Source organism: Drosophila sulfurigaster, chromosome X, assembly GCF_023558435.1.
Source record: "Drosophila sulfurigaster albostrigata strain 15112-1811.04 chromosome X, ASM2355843v2, whole genome shotgun sequence".
Taxonomy (NCBI): domain Eukaryota; kingdom Metazoa; phylum Arthropoda; class Insecta; order Diptera; family Drosophilidae; genus Drosophila; species Drosophila sulfurigaster.
Window position 1 is genome coordinate 8,353,614 of NC_084885.1, and position 25,337 is coordinate 8,378,950.

General features: G+C 34.8%; 1 protein-coding gene across 6 annotated transcripts in view; it reads left to right on the plus strand.

The window, feature by feature from the left end:
* Window positions 1-25,337, plus strand: part of LOC133849417 (protein sprint) — a 137,678-nt gene that overhangs the window by 66,044 nt on the left and 46,297 nt on the right. The window contains exons 1-2 of one of the 6 annotated variants that reach the window (XM_062285480.1): window positions 762-826; window positions 3,407-3,663. The exons of 4 other annotated variants lie outside the window; for them this stretch is intronic. The gene's annotated coding sequence lies outside the window, so the exon portion shown is untranslated. One more of the 6 variants, XM_062285481.1, reaches the window with a different exon arrangement.

Sequence of the window (25,337 nt, forward strand, 5' to 3'; positions counted from 1 at the left end):
AAAAACGCATGCGTTTTATGCGCGTCTGCAGTGCGGTTAACCAAAAAGACAAAAACAATGCGAACGCTTTGTTTTGCGCCGTCTGTATATTGATGCTGATCAAACGACCTGCAGTTGTTGCAGTTGCATATCGCATATCGCATATTATGGGACATATGGCGCGTATGGCACGCATACGCAATCAATGCGCAGCGATCTCAAAAGAAGAGAGAGAGAAAAAAAACGCATGCGATTTGCGCAATTTGCTTGCATGCAGCAACAGTGAGAGCAGCAACAACAACTCAACTGCAGCTTCAACTTCAATGCAACGCAGCAGCAGCTACCAACGCAGCGACGCCAAGTGTAAACTCGTTCCACACACACAAAACATTCATACTCAACATCCAAAGTACATTGGATTTAAATGTGCAAATATTGTAATACTTGGCCAGCAAAAAAAAAGAGTATTTGTTAAATAAAATCAATTGCTGGCATAATAAATAAATAAAGCTAATTAGTTAGTTTTGCAGGTTTTAATATTCAATACGCAGTTGTAGGAATTTGTAAACTTATCAATGGCCGCGCACCACTGTGCGCACTCTGCTTTGCATGCATTGTGGCTAGTGTGTGCGAAGAGAACCGCATGTATACGGTAAAGCGGGTGGCAGAGCAACGAAGAGCGAACGCCAAATATGCACGAATAAGCGAACAAGAGAACACGAGAGCTCCACTACTGGCGTCGACGTCGCTGCGCTGCTGCTTATGCTATCAACGGCCGGCCAAAACTCTGCCGGCTTCGTTCAGCTCAGTTGTGTTTTGCGTTCCACAGGCGACGGACGAAAGTTTTGTAAGCGCAACGTGTGCGGTTGCTTTTTGTTTTGTGTATGTGTGTGTGCGCGATGTTGTGTTATTTTACTTATTTGTTGCCAATGCGTGCGTGTGTGTGTTTGTGTACGCTGTTCGCTTCGATCAAAAATTAACGTTTGTGTGCAAAGCAAACAAAACAAAACAAACCCAAGCAAAGTTGAAAACAAAATAAATACAAATAAATGAATAAAAAAAAATAATAGCAAGCAAGACTAAAACTAAAGAAAAATGCCAAATACGATTATTTCTTTCTCGATTTCAAATGCAATTTTGTTTTACACGTTTTGTTTCTATTTTTTGTTGTTGTGTGTGTGTGTGAGTGTGTGTGCAGTTATAATTAGTTGACAGCAATCAAATGTTATATAATATTAATACAATAATTAACTGAAATAATTAAAAAAGCAAAAAGACCCAAAGCAGAGCAAAGTTTTGTTCGTGCTGTTGATTTTGTTGTTGTTTTTTGCGCCGCGCTGCGTTTTTTCCCCTTTGCCGCTGGCTGCGCTGCCACCGTCGCAGTCGCAGTCGCTGCCTAACCGAATTTTGTATTTTGTTTTGTTTGTGTTTGCGTGTTGTTGGCGTTGTTGCTGTTTCTTTATTTTTGTTTTCTGCATACGATTTTGTGCAAGTAAAGCAACAGAGAGGGAAATGAAAAGTGCGAAATTTAAATATTTCATTGAAAAAGCCAAAAACGACAAAATGCGAAAAATAACTTCAAAGCGGGGCAAGTCAAAAATCAGTGAAGCGAACGGATCAGCGTAGGGAAATTGACAAACTGACCGATGGATAGATTGACAGAATGACAGACTTGGACACAACTCTTAATGAGTCACTCTTTGCGCGTTTACTCTTTGCTCTGTCTGTCCCTCTCGGACTCTTGTACTTGAGACCGGGTTTTTGAGTCTCTGACTCAGTTTGAGATGAGAAATGAGATTCTTGAAGCAATATCACAGAAATATTTACGATTAAAGCAGCTGCAAGCGAAATAATAAAAGGGGGGAAGTCGAAGATTGTCCAATTACCATTTTTGTTTTCTTCTTCTTGATATCAGTAATGAAATCACAAAACAAATTAAATGAATTCTTAAGCGTTAGAAAATTAATAATAATGATGTATTATGTGTTTATTATAGTTATTATTCGATGAAGATTAATCATATATAAAAAGAAGATTATTCAAAAGAAGATTATTCATATAAAAGAAGATCCATTAAAAAGAGTATAATGATTAATTGTTAGTAAGATCTATTTATTTTGATATTGGCATTGAAGATTTGTTTGATAACTTCCAAATTGAAAATTTCGAATAATAATGTTTAAAATAGTTTTTAGAAAAAAACTTTAATTTTGAATAGAATTTGTGCTTCTGTAAAATGACAATTTTGTGAATGAAATTAGTTTAGCAAAATACGTTGCGATAATTCTTAGGTATTTCGTTTATTCAACTATTCCCAATGCTTAAATTTCATATTAACTTTTCTAATAATATAACATTTAGCAATTTTCCATAATTTATTCAATTATTCCCCATACTTGGAAATAACTAGTATAATTAATTGATTTCTTTTAAAGTTTTCACAATTTTTCATAGCGAAAAGAATTCCATTCAAATGAAATTCTCTAATTTCTTTATTAAATGTGCCGAGGGAAAACTCTTTCAAGTTCTTCTTCTTCTTCATCGTCGACTGTCTCTTGGGGCATTTTTGGAAGTGCTTAAGAAGCTAAAAATAAAATGCAGTAAGATGATGTAGCGCCGTCCGTCATGTGCGACATATATATGTATGTATCTTGCATTTCCGATTTCCACTTCTTCGACACATTTTCCACATTTTCCCCAAGTCGATGGGAGCGCGACATTAATGAGAGCTAAAATCATTAGCAAATCAATTTGACAACAAATGTGACAACACTTAAAGAGCAGGCAAGGGGCGTGGCATTGGAGAGGGGAGTGGGGAGTGGGGAAGGGGGAAGGGGCATCAGAGTGTGGCACTTGCAACACCGTTAAAGAGGCCAGCGAACTCAATGGGCTACTTGCGGTTAACGTTTTTATTAACTGTGCATCAAGAATAACAACAACAACAACTGCACTTGGCGACGCCTCTGCCTCAGTCGCAGTCGCAGTCGCAGTCGACGGCGGCAGCGCTTCGTTTGCGAGCGTCGAAAAATCGCGAGTAAAACGCGCGCGATTTTTTTTTTTTACTTTTTTGCATACCGCAAAACTTTAAACTTATTTTTTTCGTTTGTTGTTTGTTTGTTTTTTTATTTCTCTTTTATCCAATTGTTGGCTGCATTGTGGGTTTAATTTACGTGCATTGTGCGCTGAATAAATAATACAAGAGGGGTGAGAAAGGGGAGGGGGCGGGGATGCTGCCATGGCAACTGCAACAGCTTGAATGATTGAGTGAATGAATAAATGAATGAATGTTTGACTAAAGTGCGCTCGATTGCACAACAACAACAACAACCGCAACCAATAAATGCAACAAAATGAGTATATAAAAAAATAATAATAAACATTTCTTGAACATTATTTGTTTTAATTAAAATAACAATGCCAAAAACAGCGCAATGAAAATGCAACTGCAACTGCAACGTGGCAAATTCGTGCACCAAGTTGCATTTTAAATCATTCACGTCAAAACGTCAACGAACTGTTCAAAAAAAAAAAAGAAGAAAAATAAAATAAATTAAAATAAAAACTCAGCAAACAAAACAGCGAAAATCAGCAAAAAGCGACGACAACAACATTTCTGCATATTAAAGCAAAAAAAAACAACAAGAAAAATTTAAGGTTTTTCTTTCGTTTTTTTGCATTGCTCACGTAAGTTAGAAAACAATAATAATTATTTGCTTAATATGTGAAAAAAATTTGATGCCACCAAACAAAATAAAAATAAGGGGAGAGAAAGAGGGAAATATTGAAATTATTTGCAAAAAAGGTTTATTTAAATAAATTCTTGATAATAGAATATTCGATAAAGATAATGCCAAAGTCGATAGAAATAATATATTTCATGTAAATTTATTATTATTTACAATTGCTTTTATTTACGTAAACTATTTAGCCAGCGTTTTTTTTTTATCTCATTGATATTAACTCTGCCTTATCAGCGGCAGTTGTTGTGGAAATCTCGGTTGATAATTAAGTTGATGCGAATTCGATAAGCCAAAAAAGTCGCTGGGATTAGCATAGATTTTTTTTTTTTTTGCTTATCATTGCTGATAAATGAATTTTGTTGAATTTCATTAAAAGATAGAACATTAAAGAGTCATTTTTGAAGTACGGAAAAGCTGACTTAATATGAAAGAAATACTTATAATAATAATCCAATGTGTATTCTATTATTTCCCTTTGTTGTTATCACTTTTTTTTTAATACTATATTTTTTATAATATTTCAATTACAGTCAAATAAATAATTATTTAGAATAATTATACATCTAAAATTGTCATTAAAAAATTGCACCAGTTAATACTTAAAAATGGAGTAATTTATTTTACTCCATTTATTATTATTAAACAAATATAAAAACTATTCAACAATCAACACAGAAAAAAATCAATATAACCAAATAATTATCTCAAATAATAAAATGTTAAAAAGAGGAAATATTTCATTTTATTCCATTTTTATTACGCAACGAAAATGAGTATCATTAAAAATGTAGAAACAAAAATTTAAAAAAAAAAAAATAGAATACACTTTGAATTATAACGCCAAAATAAATTATTTTCATTTAACTATTTTTTTTTTTTGCTTAATAAAATAATTTATTATTTTTAGAAGTATAGAGAAGTTAGATGTGATGAGAAATTTTATCAACTCAACAAAGTAAATATAAAATTTCATCAATTATTAATTCAATTCAATTCTTAAAACTTCGAAATGAATTATTTCATTTAAGTTCATTTTTTTTTTGCTCAAAATATAAATTATTTTTTATTATATAAATTAGAAATGATGAAATAAAAATAAAGTTTATCTATATTTCAAAATAAATTACTTCATTTTAATACATTTTTTTGCTTTAGCAAAAATAAATTAGAAATTAGAAATTAAGAAAAATCAAAAGAAATTTTTATGTGTACAAAGGAAAATAGAAAATTTGCTATCGAACCAACTAAATTCTTGAATGTAAAGTCCTGTTTTATGGCACTTTTAGTTTAAGAAACTTTACGAGTTTCGAGATTGATTTTATTTATTTATTTGCCACAACGTTGAAGTAAGTAAGAATTCGCAGTCCACAAATTGGTTGCAACTTTAATGCCAATTTACAGTTTGTCAGGCAACTCGCAAGTTCCAAAGAGAGACAGAGAGAGAGGGAGAGAGAGAGAGAGAGAGAGAGAGAGAGAGGAGTCAAAGATGGAGTTGGACGTTCTCAATGTGTATTTATTGCCCGCTTTGCTTCTTATCAGCGCCTTTGCACTGTCGATAACTCAGAATTGTCGTGTGTTGACCAGTGACCCATGCTCTGTGTTCCTTTCCCCCCTCTGACTATCTCTCTCTCTCTCTCACTCCTTCACCTGTCGCACAAGTTGCGCACCGTTCGATAAGGAAAAGTTTTGTTTGCCACATGGCTGAAGAAGAGTCTAGTATATTAAATGTTGTTGCTGTGGTTGTGGTTGCTGGCTGGTGGCTGTTGGTTGGTGGCTGATGGTTGGTGGTGTGCAATCGACGACACAATTTGTTTGTAATTTGTTTGTCTATGAGACCAGTGACCTCTCTCCCCCCTCCCCGCCTTGGTTTAGTTTATCTGGTTCGTGTACCGAAATTGTATCTACACAAATCGCTGAACAAACAGTCAAATCGTTGGGCCAAAGTCAAATGAAATCGATTGCCGCGGGGCGCTAAAAGCAAACAGCAACAACAACTCGAGAGTGACAGCAAACAACAACAGCAACAACAAATTGCCAGCGAATGCAACCCAAATAGGTGCCCCCCTCCTCCTCCTCCTCCTGTCCCCTCATTCTCCCATCGAAAAAGTTTTATCTGCCGCAGGCAACGTCAACGTATCGACGACTTTCGTTTTCGTTTCGTTCATTTCACTGCACCTGTCTTATCAGTAGCCCCTCCTCTCTCTCTCTCTTTCCCCCACTATCTCACTCTCTCACTCTCTGTACAAACAAAGTCGAACCCACTCAAAGTTATTTGGTAACCGATTTTGTATGGCGCGTCAGCGATTACCAAATTGTTTCTTCTCTCCCTCTCTCTCTCTCTCTTTCTATTACTCTCTTTATTTTATTTTATTTTCCTTTCTCAACACGTTGTCAATTGCGTCGTTTATCATGTTGATGAAGAGCCGCAGATAGTGCAAGCAAGAGAGGGGGAAGAGAGAGAGAGAGAGAAGGCAAAGCTCCATTTAATTGTACATACGTAACTCAAATGCCAAGCCACAAACTTATTGACCTATTGATTTTGCCTGCGCTTGCAACACAATTCAGATATAACAACAACAATGACAACAACAACAACAATTTGTTGAAGATCATTTAATGCCATACACCAAAGACCAAAGACAGTTCATCATTTATTGACAGCGCACAGTTAACTGTTGTTTAATGCTCAAAAGTGCGGCAACTACTTTCAGACTTTTTGACTTTGAAAACATCTTGCGAAAGCCTCAAATTAAAGAGCAATTTATTGTCAGTTTACAAACTGGGAGACAACAGTTAATGTATCTATAAAATAGATTTAGACCTTCAACTTCAACTTCAACGTGCTGTTAAACGCAGCTTTATACTTTGCATTTATTTAAAACTCTTTTCAACTTGCATTTCAATTTCGCTCTATAATTAGTTATTGAATTGTTGTTAAATAACAATTTCTACATACTAGATTCTGACTGCTGTTAAATGCAGTCCTAAACTTATTTAACTTCAACTTTATACTTGTATTTTACTGTGTTACAGTTGTTGTTAAATTCATATTCATACTTCACTTATCTATAAGATAGACTGAAAGTTGAACTTGTTTTATTCATTTTTTTTACTTATTTATTCAACAGTTTGCTCACATTTCATTTCAATTCTATTTAACTGTGTTCAAATTATTGTCAAAATCTGATTTATGCTTCACATATGCTGCCTCTGTATGTTATTTATCTATTAGATAGATTTATTCTCCACTTTTAACATCAGTTTTTATAATTGACTTAACTTCTTCAATGTAAATTGAAAATGTTTAGTTTAACTTGCTGATAAATTCACTTAAATTACATTGATTTAAAGCTGTTGTTAAATGCAGATTTCAACTTCACATTTGTTAAATTAACAACAAGCTAAACAAATGTGAAGAAAAGGTATTAAACTCAAGTTAACAATGTAATTTATACTATTTTTTAAATTTATTCTTCAAATTTGTTAAGCTTGTTAACTTGAGTTTTATGCTATATCTTGTCAAATTTATACTTAACATTTATTGAAAACACTGTTCAACTTGGTGTTAAGTTCAAAGTTATATTCCACCTTAATTGCATCTTGTGTTAAACTAGCTGCTAGCTAAAAAAAAATGTTTATATTCCATCTAAGAAAAGTTTATGCTTAACTTAAAACTTAACTTGCGGTTAAAGTTTTAGTTAACATTATGCTAAACATTATTTTAACCTTGTGTTAAAGTATCTGTTAACTAAAACATATTCAATCTCTGCATCTATCTTTAATATAGATTTATGCTTAACTTAAAACAGAACTTACAGTTAAATGAAGTTTTATGCTTAACATTATTTTAACCTTGCGTTAAACTAACTGTTAATTGAAAAGTCTTAGTGTTCTGCTCTGTTAAATTATCAATCTCGCCAATAACTAACATGAAATTAAAGCCCTTGATAACTTTATGAAATGAATAAATTAAATATGTCATTTCGAGCTGTTATATATTAATAGAAGCAAACATTATGTTTAGATAAAGATTAGCAATATGTTAAATAAGTTGTCGTTAAAGTTGCCAAGGTTTGAATTTCATGTGATTTAGTTGACAACTCAGACTCAGATTAGCTCTTGCTAATTGTTTATTTATTTACAATATAAAAATAATATATGTAGTTTTGTGACTTTTTGAAATTTAAAAATAATATGAATCACAGCATAGCTTGATATTTACAAACAATATTAGTCACAGGCATTTTAAATGTGATATTAAAACAAATCTTTAGTTGCAATGCGAGAAAACTCTAGACTTTGCTTTGAGTGTATGTGTGTACGTGTGTGTGTGTGTGGCAGCTTCTCAATTTTTGGCAGCACTTCCGCTGGCAAATTTCGCGTGTGTGCTGTGATTGTGATTATTTTTTGTTGTTGTTGAAAGTTCTTGAGACGTTGACGACGCCAACAACGACGAATATGATGAGGCTGGGCAATTGTGGTTGTCAGGGCAAAAAGGGGAAGGCGAGGGGGGAGCGAGAAGCAGCGTTGTTTCATATTTAAGCTGGCAGACAGAAGCTGATTGAGCTTCAAGTTCGTCGTCGTTGGCAACATTTAATCAAGCCAAGAAGCCAAGTGGAAGACGCCGCTGATGCCGCCTACGATGTGAAACACACACAAAATGGAAAACGGAAAGCAGAGAACGGAATACTGAAAACTGAAAACAAAGCAAAGTTCTTGTCTTGTTGTTGTTGTTGTTTTTGGTTTTGTGCCGATGATGCTAATGATAGTTCAGCATGCAGATATCATAAAAGCTAGACGAGAGCAAGAGCGAGAGCGAGAGATACAAGCGACGTGAGTGCGTGAGCAAGTACGTGTATCTGTATCTGTAAGATACACTGAGATATGTGCACACACATTTTTCAATACGCTTGCCAAGGTTAACGCAACTGCGTAGCACCAGATATACATAGGTAGATACAAATATTGTTTAATATATTCTCTTATGCTTTAGTTCTTTCAACTGCTCTTTGAAATGCCTTTATTAGAAAGACAAATGCAAAACAAGTTTGAGGCAGCAAACGGATATGAAGTATTTTATGGAGTATCTTAAAGAGCATCTTAAAGTTTAGTTAGTTTCGAAAGTTTCTCTCGCGGATAGCAATATTCATTCCCGTTATCCAAAAGGTAGAAGTATATGATAAATTTGTGCGAACAGGGAGTGTAACAGACATTTCAGTATATTTTAGTATTTGTTGGTATATTAAATTCAGTATATTTTTAAATGATAATTATGCAGTATTTGCTTGTATGCATATTGTAATTGATCGATAAACCAAATATACATTTTGGTATATTTTAGTATTTGTTCAGTATATTAAATTTAGTACATTTTAAAGATAATACTGCATTCTTTACTCGTATAAATACAGAAATAGATCGATATACAAAATATACTATATTCTAGTATTTTTCGGTATATATGTTCGTTTCCATATACTAATAATACTGCACTATTTTACTTGTATAAATATAGTAAAAAATATATATATACAAAATATACTTTTTGGTATATTCTAGTATTTTTCGGTATATATGTTCGTTTCCATATACTAATAATACTGCACTATTTTACTTGTATAAATATAGTAAAAGGTCGATATACAAAATATACTTTTCGGTATATTTGTAGTATTTTTTGGTATATAAATTTCCTTATTCGAATAATACTCCACTATTTTACTTGTATAAATATAGTATATTTGTAGTATTTTATCGGTATATTAGCGAGTATAGCACAGTTGAGCACACTCGCATTTCGCTTTCTTACTAGTTATGTTGAATGTGGGAGGCGCAAGATTTATCACACAGCTCAGCAAGTTTTTGTTTCGTTCGCTTTGTGGTCTTTGGCTGCTCTCAAAGGAACCTGCACCTGCAGCTAGTTTTGAAATTGTGGCCCTGAACACCAATTGGATGACGCCCACACCGAAGCAACAAACAGGTGTAATATAATATATATACAGATATGTATATAGAAATAGATATAGATTTAGATTGCGGTCGATCTCTAAGCCATGGCTAATGGATTGTTTGCAGCGACAGCTGACAGTTGAAGCACTCGCAGCAATTTACAAAAAATATCGAGATATCTAAATATAGTATAGTAAATATTCCCACTGGAATGTGTGAACATGTTGATGGGCTTTGGGCTTTGGGCTTTTGGCTTTCCAACAGATTTAAAGTCGTGTGAATGACATGCGATCGAACGTAACGCAATGGCATTAGATACATTTGTATCTTGTAGTTATCGAGTGGGCTGCGCTTGCCACATGTTGTGGGCTGTGCAGTTGCATCCATTAAAGGTGTTTGTCGAACGGGTTTATGGCATTTTAAATGCATGCAACAAACACGCTCTTCTCTATTTTATGTCTCCTCTCTCTCAACCGCAAGCCAATTAAAGTCTCTCTCTCTCTCTCTCTCTCTCTCTTCCTCTCTGTCTCGCTCGTGGGTAGAGGAAGAGTTCAAAATGCAATTTCGCGTGGTTTGACTCCTAATTGGGCGTACGCCTAAATGTGGCAAATTGCAAATTTCAAAAAATAGTTACTCCTGCGTTGGCATTTGCAACTTCAGCTTGAATTTATTGCCACGCCTTTGGCAGTGATTTCCTAACTTGTATTTGCATTTTTCAAGCGGATGAAATATAAAGAAATTGCAGTTGATTTATGTATAAGCATTCTGAAATGATTTATATAGCTCCTCACATTTATATGATAATAATTAGAAGCATTTTTCTAATGAAAGAAATTATTATTAAAATTATAATAAGGAGAGATTAATATAGTATTGGAAAATTTCAATCAAAACAATGTTATCAACTCCTGTTTGCTTTCTCCAGGATATATCTGCACTGCTTAACGCTCAAGTGCCTGGCAAATTATCGAATTAGTTGAGAGGCAATCAAATGTTTAGCAGCAGCTTTTGTTTCGAGGGGCTTTCAAATGTTAATTGTTGTGTAATTTACAGAAATTGCAGTGGAATATCGTTTATTTTCTCTCTCAGCCGTTGGCATTCAATTGGGCGGCAATAATGTGGCCTAATGCATGTGGGCGTGGCCAAATGCGAAGTGGGCGCAGCATTAAAAAAACGAAGCTAAATAAATATAAAAATTGATTATGTCGCGGGCTGCTGGCAAACGAATTGAATGTTAAGAGGGGAAGAAGTGTGAAAAAAAACCAAAGTCAAGCGGGAATAAAATGAAAATAAAAGAAATGTCAACGAGCGTGAAAGTGAGAGACACAGAGAGGGGGAGAGGGAGAAAGAAAGCCTGCGGCCTGTGGCGGCAATCAAAGTTGAAAATTAGGCAATAAAATTAAACGAACGGCAACGAAACGAGGCAAAGAAAAGGAAACGCGCAACGAAGTGGCAAGCTCGAGGAGGTTGGCGAAAAGGCAGTGTTAACCTTTTGCCACAATAAACAAAATGAAAATAGGGAGAAAAAAATAATGCCAAAATGGTGAAATGGTGAAATGGAAAACAAAGCAAAGAAAAGCAGCCATATGGGGCACACTTCTCTTCATTGTTGCCACATTTCACCGACACACACAGGAGTCACCTCCGCTGGCAACTTGAGTGTATTATCGAGCCATGAATTATGCTTGCCGCAGAAAAAAAAAGAAGCAAAACTCCCATTTGGGTCATTACAGCGATTGATTTGCCTGCAAGTTGTTGCCACAAGCGCGTCGAACGTGTTACCTGGCAACAGTTGGTTTTGGCCACGAAAATTTCATGTGAAAGTCGCGTGCAAGCAAAGCAAAAAAGTCCTGACTTCGTCTTGGCCAAGTCAATAAACATGTTACACAGCTGCGTTGCGAGTCTGTTTTGCTTTATGCGCCATTATGTGTGAGGGAGGCATGCAACAGCGCCGCCAAGTCAATCATATGGCACTCAAGTAGACTTACGAGCTTGTCAGTGTTGCAAAATGCCACAAAGTGGAGTGAAATCTACGCAAATTTAGGCTTAGCGTTGTCTATAATGTTTAGATTGTGAGTTGAGTAAGCTTTTGCCTTGTTTGTAGTGTTGGAAAACACGTGCGATTACTTTAAACATGATTTACAGTGTTGAAAAGAAGATAAACTTTCTCAAATTAATTCTTCTTTAAGCTATTGCTATATTTGTAGTGTTGCCTAATGTAATTCAATTACAGTGTTTTAAATGTGGGTCGTGTTCTCTTTCATTGCTTAAATATTGTTTGAATTTGGGCGTAAGATTGTCCAGAAGTTTTAAATAGAGCAAAGAATAAGCTATTGCCTTTTTAATAGTGTTGGTAAACATATGTATGTGCTTTAAAATCGATGTATAATGCTGTAAGAAAGCGAAGCTTAGTAGATTGCTTTGGTATTAATGTGATAAACTTTATTCGCTGTGTTGAAAATGTGGGGAATTTCGACAAAATCTTGTAAATATGCATATTTCACTACCAGTGTTGCAAAACAACACTGGATTTGATTCATTAGGTTCAGCATAGTTTCGAATTACTTTTTGATATTTAAGCTGTCGATGTTTCAATAACATTTTCTCTGTGTTGCATTTCAATTTAGTCTTTGCAAGCTTAGCAAGTAATTTAATGCTCGCCAGTGTTGAGCAACGACGCTGAGCTCATTAAAATTGCTCGCAGCAGCAACTCAATTGCAAATGCATTTGCATTGAGTTGTCATTGGTACTTTGAGTACAATATGCTTGTACATTCACGCAAACGTTGTTGCGCCGCTGGTTGCATGCCCCATGCGGTGTTTCGTGGTGCGCTGCGCTCTAAATGACCACAAAAGTTGCTGCTGCAAAGTTTGCTGCAGTGCAGTGCAGTGCGCTCCAGTTTGGCATTTGCAAATTGCAAACTCGAGGCTGTGCGCCTCATAATCAGCTAAATGCATCATTACAAAGCTGCACTGAATGTTGCCCCCCAGTTGCAGCTTAACCAGCCTCGTCTGCCTCGGGAGAAATTTTGATGAAACGCAGTCTGTCGATGCTGCTGCTGCAATTACCACACATACCACACCATGCCCCAAAAAACAACTAAAACGAAAAGAGTGTGGCTTGCATTTGAGGTAGGTGCTGTTGCTCATTAAATTTCCGCTCTCTTTGCAAAATGAAGTGGCCGGCGTCGCAGTCGCAGTCGCTGTTGCTGGTTATGCTCTGCAAATTCATAAAATAACTGTAATTGTCGTAGTTTCTGCTTTGCAGCGATGCATCCATCAGCAGCAGCATCAGCTCCTGTGCCTGCGCTTTATACTTGTTGCCAGTCACGTTTTCGATGCTTCGCGAATTGCGAGTTAATGAAAAAGGGTATGCAAGGCCTTTGTCTCCGTTTCTTTGTAGTAGGCAAGCTTTGTTTTCGCTCACAACGAGCTTGCTTGCTAAATAAAATATTTATAATGCTTTTTGCAGGGTCTTGAGCAGTCAAGTAGACTCTCCCTCTCTCTTTTAAACATTTATAACTTTTATTCTACTTTCAATAAGATGGCTTCTTAAACAACGTTGTTATAAAACTTCAAAATTACATGCAGGGTCTTGTCCAGTCGAGTAGACTTTCATTTCATGCACAAAAGTTAAAGCCTTTCATTCTGAATTCTTTGCTTGCACTGCAAACTTCAATGAGGTTATTCAACAATATAGCTAGCACGCTCTCTAATCTGTTGAAGGATCTTTAATAGTCGAGTAGACTCACATATCTTAAGCAAAAGTTAATAATATTTAACAGAAAACTAAAGATTTCAGGAAAGCATCTTAAAGTACCTTATTAGAAAACATTGTAATAACAAGCAGGGTCTTGTGCAGTCGAGTAGACTTGCATTTTATACCTACATATGGAAGATTTCTATCAGAATATGCAGTTCGTTAGCTGACTAACCATAAGTCAAATGTTGTTATTTGCATGAGAAATGTTTGCTAAACAACAGAGTTAGTTACAGGGTCTTTGGAAGTCGAGTTGACTCGTGCGCTGCTTTGTTATCACTCGCCAATCTTTCGCCTGCTCTTGCACTTTTTTCAGAGCAGACAAAGCAAAGTGGATGACAAAGACAAAAGCAAAGGGAGAGGAAGCGAGAGATAGAGAACGAGAGAGAGAGAGAGAGAGAGAGAATTGGCAGGCAATAAGCTGCAGTCTGGCTGGCAGCACCTGTTCGCTGTCCCTCTAACCCGACCATTCATCCATCCGTCCGTCTGTCTTTTCGTCTGTCTTTCGGTTCGTTTGTCCACCTGGCCATTTGATGCGGCCGCAGCACGAACGAATCTCGGCACAAAGCAAATTTTCTGGTTCATTGCAAGCATTCAAACTGTAATCAGATACGAGCATCGCCTTCTCTCTTCCCCCTTCCCCGTTCCTTCACTCTCTCTCTCTTCCTCTATTTTATTTTTTATGCCATCCACTGCTGTCCTGCTGCGGCCCTCTGTGGATCGTGTGGACTCTGTGGCATGGCACAATTCTGTATGCAGCGCAAGTTTTGCCATGCAGTTGCTATATGTGGGTGAACTGAGCTAATAAAGTGCCAACAAATACCGTTATATTGTCCCCTTTTGTCTCTTTCTTTTCCCTCCTTCCAATTCCAATTCCAATTCATTAGGCAGCTGAAAGTTTCGCCTGAATTCAGTTGTCACTCTCATCATCTTACATCAATTGAAGCAGATTTTAGAAATACGCAAATAAATGTATTTAACGATATTCAGCGATCCAAATCAAATTCGATAGGAAGCATTATTAATTAGTGACAGACTTTAATAATTTGTAATCCTATTAGAAATAAGTAAATTAATATTTTACAATGATTTATTTAAACTGAAGAATTTTTAAAGTTTTTCGTAATTGCAATTTTTTTGATTAGGAATTCATTTCATTTGACAACTTTGTTTTAATATCTAACGATGATTTAAAAAAAAATTGCATCTAAAGTTTGCAGTAAAGTTTTTTGATTTAATATCAAATTAAAAAACTTAAAATAATATTTATTATAATGTGATTTTTTTTTAAATTATTCCAATTGTATAAAAAGTTATGAATGCCAAATTTAGTGAATTTCTTTTTATTTAGTGCGAATCTTAACCTCTTCTATATGGTTGAACATCTTGTTTAAATACACTTTATTATTCTTTATTATTTTGTGAATCTTAGCCTTTTTTTTATTTAATTGAAAAAGTTGTTTAATTACAATTTCTTCAACTTAAAAAATTCTTTTTTATTTTGCGAATCTTAACCTTTTTATATGGTTCAAAATGTTGTTTAAATACAATTTCTTCAATTGAAAAGAAATCATTATTATTTCGTTGTTGTTCTTCAAATATAATTTGGAAAAGTTATTTAAATACAGTTTTTTTTAATTTAAGATATTCTTTATTACCTTTCAAATCTTAACAATATGTTTCTTATAAGTGGCAAAATGTCGTTTAAATACAATTTCTTCAATTTAAAGTATTCCTTATTAGCTCGCGAATTTCAATATATTTCATTTATATCATAATTATATACAATTTTTTGAATCAGGAAAATTTAACGATTTATAATGTTATTGCAAAATACTCTAAAGCAAATGTGAGCTGATCATTGGCGGCAAAGTTTTTTTTTGTGATTCATCGATGTAAATTGATATGCGATAACTAATTAATATTCATTAAATTAGCCATTTGATTTAGCATTAATTTGTTGACGTCTTTGTTGTGTGTGTTTCTTTTTATTTACGATCGAGTTACGTATTTGAAATGAGATATTTTTGTTTGCTTAGCGATGCTTCACTGTATTCCCTCGATCTCGATAGGAAAAGATAATTGGAATTTTATGTTTATCGACGCATTGATCTCGAGATCACGCTCCATTTTAGCTTTTCTGCTTTTCTTTGAGTTTTCATTTAATGTTTGCTGCTGTTTCTGTTGTTGCTGCTGTTGAACTGTTGAACTGCACTTAACGGTTAACCGCCGATCGGCAGCTGATCGCAACTGCAAACGCAACGGTTGCAACATGCCGCAACATGCCACACCATGCAGCTGACCCAACGACACCCTTTTTGTTATGTTTTTTGTTGGAATGCAAATGGGCCAGAGAGAGGAAGAAAGAGAGAGAGGGAGAGAGAGAGAGATTAACTCGAGTTAATGCTCTCTGGCGCATTCCACACGCAGCATTGGCATTGCAAATGAGCAACTTGTGGCAACGTCATCGTCAGATATTTGTGTTGAGAGCGAAAGAAAGAGAGAGAGACAGAGAGAGAGAGAGCAAGAGAGTTCGTTTGATAATTATTGCAACACTGTCTGGCAGCTGTGTGGCATGTATCTATGTGTGTGTGTGTGTGTGTGTGTGTGTGTGTGTGTGTGTGCATCATATTTCTTTCAAATGGCTTTTTATGCTCTGCTGTCGATGATTCAACAAGTCTCCAAGGCGTAAAAATAACAACAAAGCATCAACAACAAGCAACAAAAATGCGTAAAACACTTACAAAAATATTGTAATAAAAATATTTTTATAACCCAAGACGAAAAAGTTTTATAGAGCTGCACGAAAGTTTGTTCAACACAAAAATCTACATGTAAATTTACCGACTGTTGATATTTTTATATTGTTGTGTTGCACGATGGCAAATTGAAAGCATTTTAATACCATTTCATTTCATTCCATTCCATTTCATAAGGTAGCAAAGCTCTCTTAATTAATGTGCTATAGAAGGCAGGCACACACACATATACACACACACAAGCATAGACCCGAAAGAGGCTGGGCCGATCTACCGATTCTAACGGCATGTTTGACCCAGCGACCAACAAACTAAGAAAAATTGGCTAAAGCAAAGGAGGGAAAACTAAAGAAGAAAGACGCTCTGACTTGTAGATAACCTGTAATTAGTAACTTAGTTGTAGCAAAAAAAAAAAAGATCGCGTGAGTTTTTAAACTCAGCTCAGCTTCGTCTTAGAATTTAAAATCGGACATACAATATTTGAGGAATATCATAATTATTCATTTGAAATTGTATACTCTTAAATATGAAAACGGAAGTGTTCAGCTTAATATAACAAAAATGTATTTAAAGTGATGTTAAAAATAAAAAGTATAAATAAATAATTTCAATCAAAATTATATGAAAACATAAAAGAAATAGAAAAATACTTATTTAAATTTAAAAAAAAAAATTAAACATTAAAATTAATATTATATAAATATAAAATACAGAAATAAATATATTCAAATTGCTATTTCACACAATGCCGCAAAGAATTAGAATAATATTTTTATTTAAATACTGAAGTGAAATTATAAAATTAATATAATAGAAATATAAAAGACATGAATAAATTAAATACAAATATAAATATGAAATATGATATACAAAAAGTTGAAATAAAATTTGTTAGTATAAAATCTCATCTCGAAAAATTTCAAATTGTAAATGATAATAATTGTGAATTCAATACATATTTGTATTTAAATTGCTTGCAACTTATTTATCACAAATTTATTTTCTGATCATGAAGCTTTGCTCTGTTTCTCCTTTTTTTTTGGGTTTATTTTTGTCTGTTTTTTTCAATTGAGAAGCGAGTTATAAACTGCTGTTGATTGGATTTATTAGCGTTCATAGATAAATTGTTGTTGTGCATAGATTACACAAGACTGAATGCTGAAAGCAATTAATATTCAATTAAATTTCATTTAGCATAAAGTGCGCATTTCTCAGCAAATGTATATACCCGATTTAGTTGTTAACGCTGCTGGGTAGCCATATAAACAATCGATTTTATTTTTATGTAAATTTGTACCCGCAACGAAACATGAAATGTTTGAAGGCATTTTCATTGAGTATTTCATTTGTTAATGCCATTTCATATGCAAATCGCACAACGCGAAAGTGTCAATTGATTGTCGTTCTCTTTGTTGTTGTTGTTCTACTTCAACATCTGGTTGATCAGTCGATCCATAAATAAAGTTCAAAAGACTTTGGGCTGCCAAATTGGGCACAAGCCTTGACTCAATTCTGTTTCGTATTAAATGTAATCTCAGAGTTTAGCCAAGTTCCGCAAAGTCTTTTGTGGATTTGTTCTTTTGAAAAGCGATCGCACATGATACGAAAAATGATCTGTAAATGTGATTAGACAAGGGCACATTAAAGTGTCTTAAATTGCTTTTTCTTTTAATTGTGTTGTTAGCGCTTAATTCGGTTTGTTTCTTTAGTGAAGTGCCTAAACGTTGTAACTATTTCAACTGAGCAGATTTTGAGAGTTTCCTAGAAATTGTTATCTTTATTATAGAGATTTTGGTTTAAATGGTAATGAATGATTGGCAAAAACAAATTCAAGTTGGGAGTTTTTTTTTTTAATTTTCCAAATTTTCAATACTTATTTGTGTTGTTAACTTTTCATGTTTTATATTCATGAAATGCCTAAACTGCCTATTTATTTAAATAGAGAAAATTCTGAAAATTTCATGTTGGTTGCCGCCTTTCGAGCAGAGTTATAGCTATAAGTCCAAAGTTTACAGGGTATTTCTTTTTCTTTTTGCTCATTTCTCACTAATCGCTGCGATCGTTTGCTAAGCAAGCTCTGCCCTGCCCTTGTCTTCGGTCTTCTAATTGCGTTCCACCATGAGCTCTAATTAGAACTTGTTTGGCATATTGAGATCGTTACTTGTAATACCCTAAGTTGCCCATAAGCTGGACGATGACGTCAGCTGCTGTTGTTGTTGTTGCTTGGACTTGTGGACTATTAATTGACCGCTCAGAGTCGACGCGTCTCTTTGCTCTCTCAGAGCTTGGCTTTTGGCATTGCATTTGCCGTTGTGGATCGCATTTGAGGCTCGCTTAGCATCCACTCGATTGAGTTCCACATCACGTAAAAGTTGCTCGAGCAAGTTTTTCGTTTACTGTTGCTGCTGCTGCACTTTCATATTTGCTTTTTTGTTTTGTTGTGTTGCAGTTTTTTTTTGTTTTTTTGTGCTGTGTTTTGCCATTGTATGGACAGCAGCATTGCAACTGAACCGTAAGCTGCTGTTGCTGCAAACAGCATCGAGAAATGTTGCGGCTGCATTTTGTAGCTGACTTTTTATCATAAATATTTCAACGCCTCTGTTTAGCTGCAGCAGCTATTCAGCTTTTCAGTTTTGGCTGCAACGTTTTTCTTTCTAACAGCGCCTTTCACCAATCCAATTCAATCCGTTCCGATCCGAAATGGCTGCACAACAGAAATTTGTATCTCTCAGATACCGCATCGTAGAATTATTGTGTTGTAAGCAGCCAGAAGAGCAACAGAAATCCATTTGCTTTTGCCACCGCGTGAGGCCAAACAATTAGTCACACCCCAGCTGGCCCACAAAACAAAAAAAGCGAACACGCCAAATGAGAATGCTGCCCAAAAGAATTCATCTAAATCTCCACACTAGAATCTAGCTAAGAAATGCAAAAAAAAAAAAATAGTATGTAAGAAAGCTACAGTCCAATGTGCTGGACTGTGGGATATCATTTTGAATAAAAAAGTGAGGTATAATTTTTAAAATATATCAAATTAATATAACGCAAAAATACTAAAAGATATACCAAAGTTTATATTTGGTATATTCATATAGTACTATAATATAAATATATTATGAATAAAAAAGTGAGGCATAAATTTTAAAATATATCAAATTAATATAACGCAAAAATACTGAAAGATATACCAAAAGTTATATTTGGTATATTGATATAGTACTATAATATAAAAATAATATGAATAAAAAAGTGAGACATAAATTTTAAAATATATGAAATTAATATAACGCAAAAATACTAAAAGATATACCAAAAGTCATATTTGGTATATTGATATAGTACTACATTTAGGTTGTATTTGGTTAATTGGTATAGTACTACATACAAAATATATCATACTGTGCAAAATATACCAGATTGTCAGCCAAAATAACTAAGACCGCAAAAATACTAAAAATATATCAAACGTTGTATTTGGTATATTGATACAGTATTACATTCGAAATATACCATACAGTGTAAAGTATACCAAAATTTTCAACCAAAAATATACCATATAGTGCAAAATATACCAGATTGTCAGTCAACGCACCTTAGACTGCAAAAATGATAAAAATATACCGAACGTTGTATTTGGTATATTGATATAATAGTACATTCAAAAAATACTATGCAATGCAAAATATTGTCAGCCAAAAATATACAATAACACACCACCACTCAAATATACCAGATTGTCAGTAACCAAATTTTCAGTAATCTTAAATCAAGTTATAATACCTTTCTATCTAATGTGTAGCGGGTATAATGAGTATAGAAAATGATAAAAGTTGATGGGAAACAAAGTTAGCAAAAAAAGTAGCAAAAATAGTTGCTTGATATGTTTGAAAAGCTATCAAGTATTCAACTGTCTGTTAAGAATTGATTTGAACTCTCATATTTATACACAACAAATGCACAGAATGCCATAACAAAAATGTCTGACAAATACCTTGCTAAGTAGCTAACAAATCTGCAGAACTTGAAACAGAATTTTTGTGTTTTCTTGTAATGCCTTACACAAATCTTTAGCATCAAATATTTTACAACAAATCTCCAAGTATCTTAGAGTCTGGCAATTGACCCAAAAAATAAAAACAGAAAAATACGACAACAAAAACTATCTCATGGCCCTTTGCTAACACTTTTCATTCAGTTCACAAATCACACAAATTGCAGGCAAATTAAAAATTCATAAAAACCCAAAAATCAAATTTTCCAAAACAGTCCAACGATGATTTTTGATAATAAAAACACAACAACATCAAGAGTGAGAGTGAGACGCAAAATGCGATTTACATTTACACAATTTATGGGCGCATGTCGCACAACAAAAACAAAAAAAAATAGAGAGAGAGAGAAAGAAAAAAACTCGTATTTATTTAGATAACTTTGCTTATCGTTGTCGCTGTCGCTGTTGTTGAACGCCGCGCCGTCTGGCATTTTTGATGTGGGCTGCGAGTTGTGAGCTGTATGCGGCGTGGGCGTGCCACAAGAGGCCACAGGCCTTGAGTTATGTCGTTGTACACACACACACACACATACATTCATACATATGCGGGATATGATGGGATGTTGTGAAGCGACGACGACGCAACTGCCGCCTCAATGCCAGCAACAATTTAGTCAAAAACTCTGTCGAAATCAATTTGCTAATGTTGTCACCAGGCGGCAGCAGCAGCAGCGAAATCTGCACTTCTCTTCCTCCCCCCTCGCTGTGCCCCTTCTCTCTCTCACTCTCTAGCTCACTCTCGGGCCAATTACAAAAGGCAAAGAGCACAAAAACTTCAAATGTTAAGCGTGGCACGCAGCAAACGCATTCATTGCACGGCCAACAACAATGCGAAATCAATTACAGTAAAGCCCCGTGTGGGTGGCTGACTTACAACAGCATGACCAAAGGGAAGGGGCGAGTGTATGTGTGAGTGTGTGTGTGTGTGTGTGAGTGTGAGTGTTGTGCACGTGCCCGGCGCACCGCCAATAATTTGTAGTAACAAGCAACAACAAGCAACCACCAAAAGGTCGCGCCCCCCCGTCGCCACAGCAGACAGAGTGAGAGAGAGAGAGTGGGGAGAGAGAGAGAGAGAGAGAGAGAGTGAGCTAGCGAGGAATTGAAAAATTACTAAACACACACACACACATGCTTTAGCGGTACAGCTTAACAAATGATATTTAAAAAGCAAAGACCACAACAACAAAAAAACATTTTAAAATAAGTTAAACTCCAAATACTCTTAAGAAAATATTAAAACTAAGCAACAGCGATGTAAAAGCCAAAAAAAGCTAACCTCATTGAAAACTCTCCTGGGCGGACGCACATTGGCACAATTTGTGCCCGGCCAACGGGGGTTACATACATATGTTTATAATAGTATTTTTAAATTTTAAACGCTTTGGTCGTAAGCACTGCTATTTCAAAGTTCACTGTTGTACATACATATGTATGAAAGCCATAACGAGATTGACACAAAAAATGTCCGTTTAATAGAGTCGGACGCTAGCTTCACAGTATGCTGAAAACTCTCTTGGCCGGACGCTTAACCAGCAATTATTTTGTAAGTGATTGCTCTAAAGCAGCGAATAGAAAATTTGTTTAAAATTTAAGGCAAATGGCGCAGTTCACTAAACGAGTTTTCACTGTAATTATTTACCAAATATAGTGCTTGCAATCAACTAATGATATACAAAGTTTAATTAAAATAGTTTTAATATAAAGCGAATTATTGGCTTTATAAAGAGCGGACGGACAGACAGACGGCGACAACTTTGGTCTACTCCACATACGACCCTTAGCTGTGCAGGGTATGAGAATGAGAAAAATGAAAAATGTAAAAAGGAAAATTCGAAATTATTTATTTTTGTATGGCAATAAGCTTGTGGCAGGCGGGACTAAGCGAAACTCGAAAGTTTATTGCATTCCACTTATGCGACGTCACACGAGGAGGGAGCAAAAAGAAATAAAGAGAGAGAGAGAGAGAGGGAGAGGAAAGAAGAAGAAAGAAGTCTGGGCGTTTGTGAGTGAATATGTGCATACATTTGTTTAAATTGCAGCGATGATCACTCATTAATCATTCATACGCATGTGAATCATATTCATAGATGTGTAAATGTGATTACAAGCAACAAACAAGCGACAGATACGAACGACACATTCATCATGAAAAGTGCAAAGATGCATTCACAGCACTCACAACATTCACACTCATTCACATTCGCATTCATAGTTTTGCAGTCGCATCTGTTTATGATTCAGTTGTAATGAATAAATGCGCATTCATGGCAAACATCTTCGCTTTTGAGAGAGTTGTGCACGATTTTGAAGCAATTTTAGAGTCGAGAGCAAAACAGTTGCCCATCACTTTTGATGGCTGCTGAAGAAGTGACAGCAAAAAGATACCCTGTAAATACAGTAGTAATTTAAGTATGGCAAATGTTGTAATCTTGGCAGTAGAATACTTGTTTTATAAATCAATTTTAAAGTTTATAAAGGAGTGCACAAAAAAGCTACAGTCGAGTGTACTCGACTCTGAGATACCCAATACCCATTTTGAATAAAAGAAAATAAGTGCGTCGTTAATTTTAAAATATACCGCAAAAATACTAAAAATAATATAAAATATATCATATGTCAGACTTGGTATATTCATAATATACCATATGCAAAATATACCAGATTAATAGCCAAAAACCATAAAAGAAAAGCAGCAAAATATATTATGCCATATTAATTTTAATTACAAAAAAACGATAATTAATTGGCATTCAAAAGTAGTCGAAATATTATGTTGTCTGATAAAAAAAAAGGCTTGTAACTATTATTTAGAACAAATCATCATATGCCTTTCCAATTTTTAGAGTTCCATGTATTAAATACCACAAGTTTTTAATTGAGGTTGATTGGCTTGCAGACACCCCTTAAATCCATGGAATTTACGCTTTACGATCGCCGCCAACCAAAAGTGTCTGCGATAATCATAAAAAACCTCAAAATGGGTTTATTAATATTGAATCAGCGTCGAACGGTTAATTGAGGCTCTTAATGGCGCCCATTAAGAGTTGCCCTATTGGGCTGATAGTATTTTATATAGTATACGTATATACTAAATATAGACAAATTTATGCCCACTGTCGGCATTCGTTTAATGGTCTAAAAATGCAAAAAACGCAACGTGCGATTTGGCCTTGAGATCGACGCGATCAAAACAACAACAACAACAACTAAAAAAGACTGCGATCCAAAAATGGTTGTTGAATAACTGAAAATGCATATTGTTGTAAATATGTACGTAAAAAGTCGGCAAAAATCTTCGTTGAACACTCTTCAGAGCGAAGTAGTAAATCCGTGTTTAGCAAATGTGCTCAACTATCGCCAAGTTTGGTTCACAATTTGTTGACAATTGCGTTTCACACTTTGCATATTAATCAGGCGTGCCGGCAAACAGCAACAGCAACATCAACCTCAACTTCACACACAGTGCGTCTAGTATGTATGCGACTTGCCAGGCGGGGGGAAAAAAAGAACGCTGAAAAAATAAGCCAGAAAAAGAGCCGTCACGAAGTGCAGTTATTGACGGGGGGAATAAAACAAAAAAAAACAACAGAAAAAATAGCAAGAGCTGAGGCGATGTTTGCTGTTTTGAACTGACACCAGAGCGGTAAAGAAAAAAAAGCAAACGAAAATTAAAACCAACTAGCAGTTACCCTGTAAAAAGCAATGTCGGAAAAGTTGCAGAATTGCACAAAATCAAAATATAAATGAATAAACATATAAATAATATAGATAGATTTTTTAGTATATTTCATATTTTAATTTGGTATATTCAAATGCTAATATATCACACTTGATACAGTCAGCTTTCTTCTTGAATTAAATATATAATAATAAAGAACTATATAGCCATAGATATGCGTATGAACGCGTAAATATTAAAAACTAGAATAGATAGAGCTTTAATTTCTTGATCCCAGCTTAAATTTAAATATAAAATTCGGTATATTTAGGTATTTTTTTTGGTATATTTAAATGCTATACAACACACTCGACTGAGGTTTTTTTACTTGTCCTTTCTTTTTAATATATGTATGTACTCGTATATTTATAATGATCGTTTATTGTTAATGTTTTTTTTTTTTTTATTTTAACTCTTTGCTTCTTTGTTCAGTTTATTAGTTATTGTGCTAAAGTCTAGGTATAATAATGTAGTATTATAAAATGCACTTTGTTACACTTTATTTTAAAACTGAGCATACCCGATTCTTTAGCGTACAGGGTATGCGATATTTATGCGGAATTCTGTCAAGCGAACGTACGAATGAAATGAATCATGTTGTGAATGCGAATGAATATTTCGAAATCGATTCGAATGAAATGTCTAAAACACACCTACTCACACACACTCAAATACCAAAAGATGTAGATACTATATATACATATATATAGTATAACATATGTATATCGAGCACGAACATTGCATTTGATTGCAAATTGCAATTGTAATTGGGTTTCAAATTGTTGTCGTTGCTGTTGTTGTTGTTGTTGTGGGTACGAATCGCATTACATTACAACAACATTACAGCAAATACGACATTAATTGCAAATTGTTCGCGATGCTTTCATGTCGCGTCTCAATTTACCTGCCCCACCTGCCCCTCACGGCGCCCGCATTTGGCCTCCGCCTTCACTAATCTCGTTAGCTGATAAATTGCCAATGCACGACAAAGAATAGCAACAACAACAACAACAGCAACAACAATAAAGAGAGGTGAAAGAGTCGTGAAAGTTACGAAAATGCAATGATAAGAAACGCGACAAAGCGATGCAAGTGAGAAGGGGAATTGTGCAAGGGGGCGGAGGGGAGTGACTCACAAGTTTGGAAAACTTTAAACTAGTCATGAATAATGACTGTGAAATGATTTCACTGCAAACGTCAATTGTCCGTTGTCAGATAACATTGCATTTGAGTCAAGAACAACAAAGGGCAATAAAAATCTAGTGCAGTAGAATAAAAACAGATAATATATTTATTTTCTTACTATTATATTTCACAAGTTTACGAAAGGAATAAATAGAGAATAATTACAAATAATATTTATGTTTAGTTTAGAACACTTT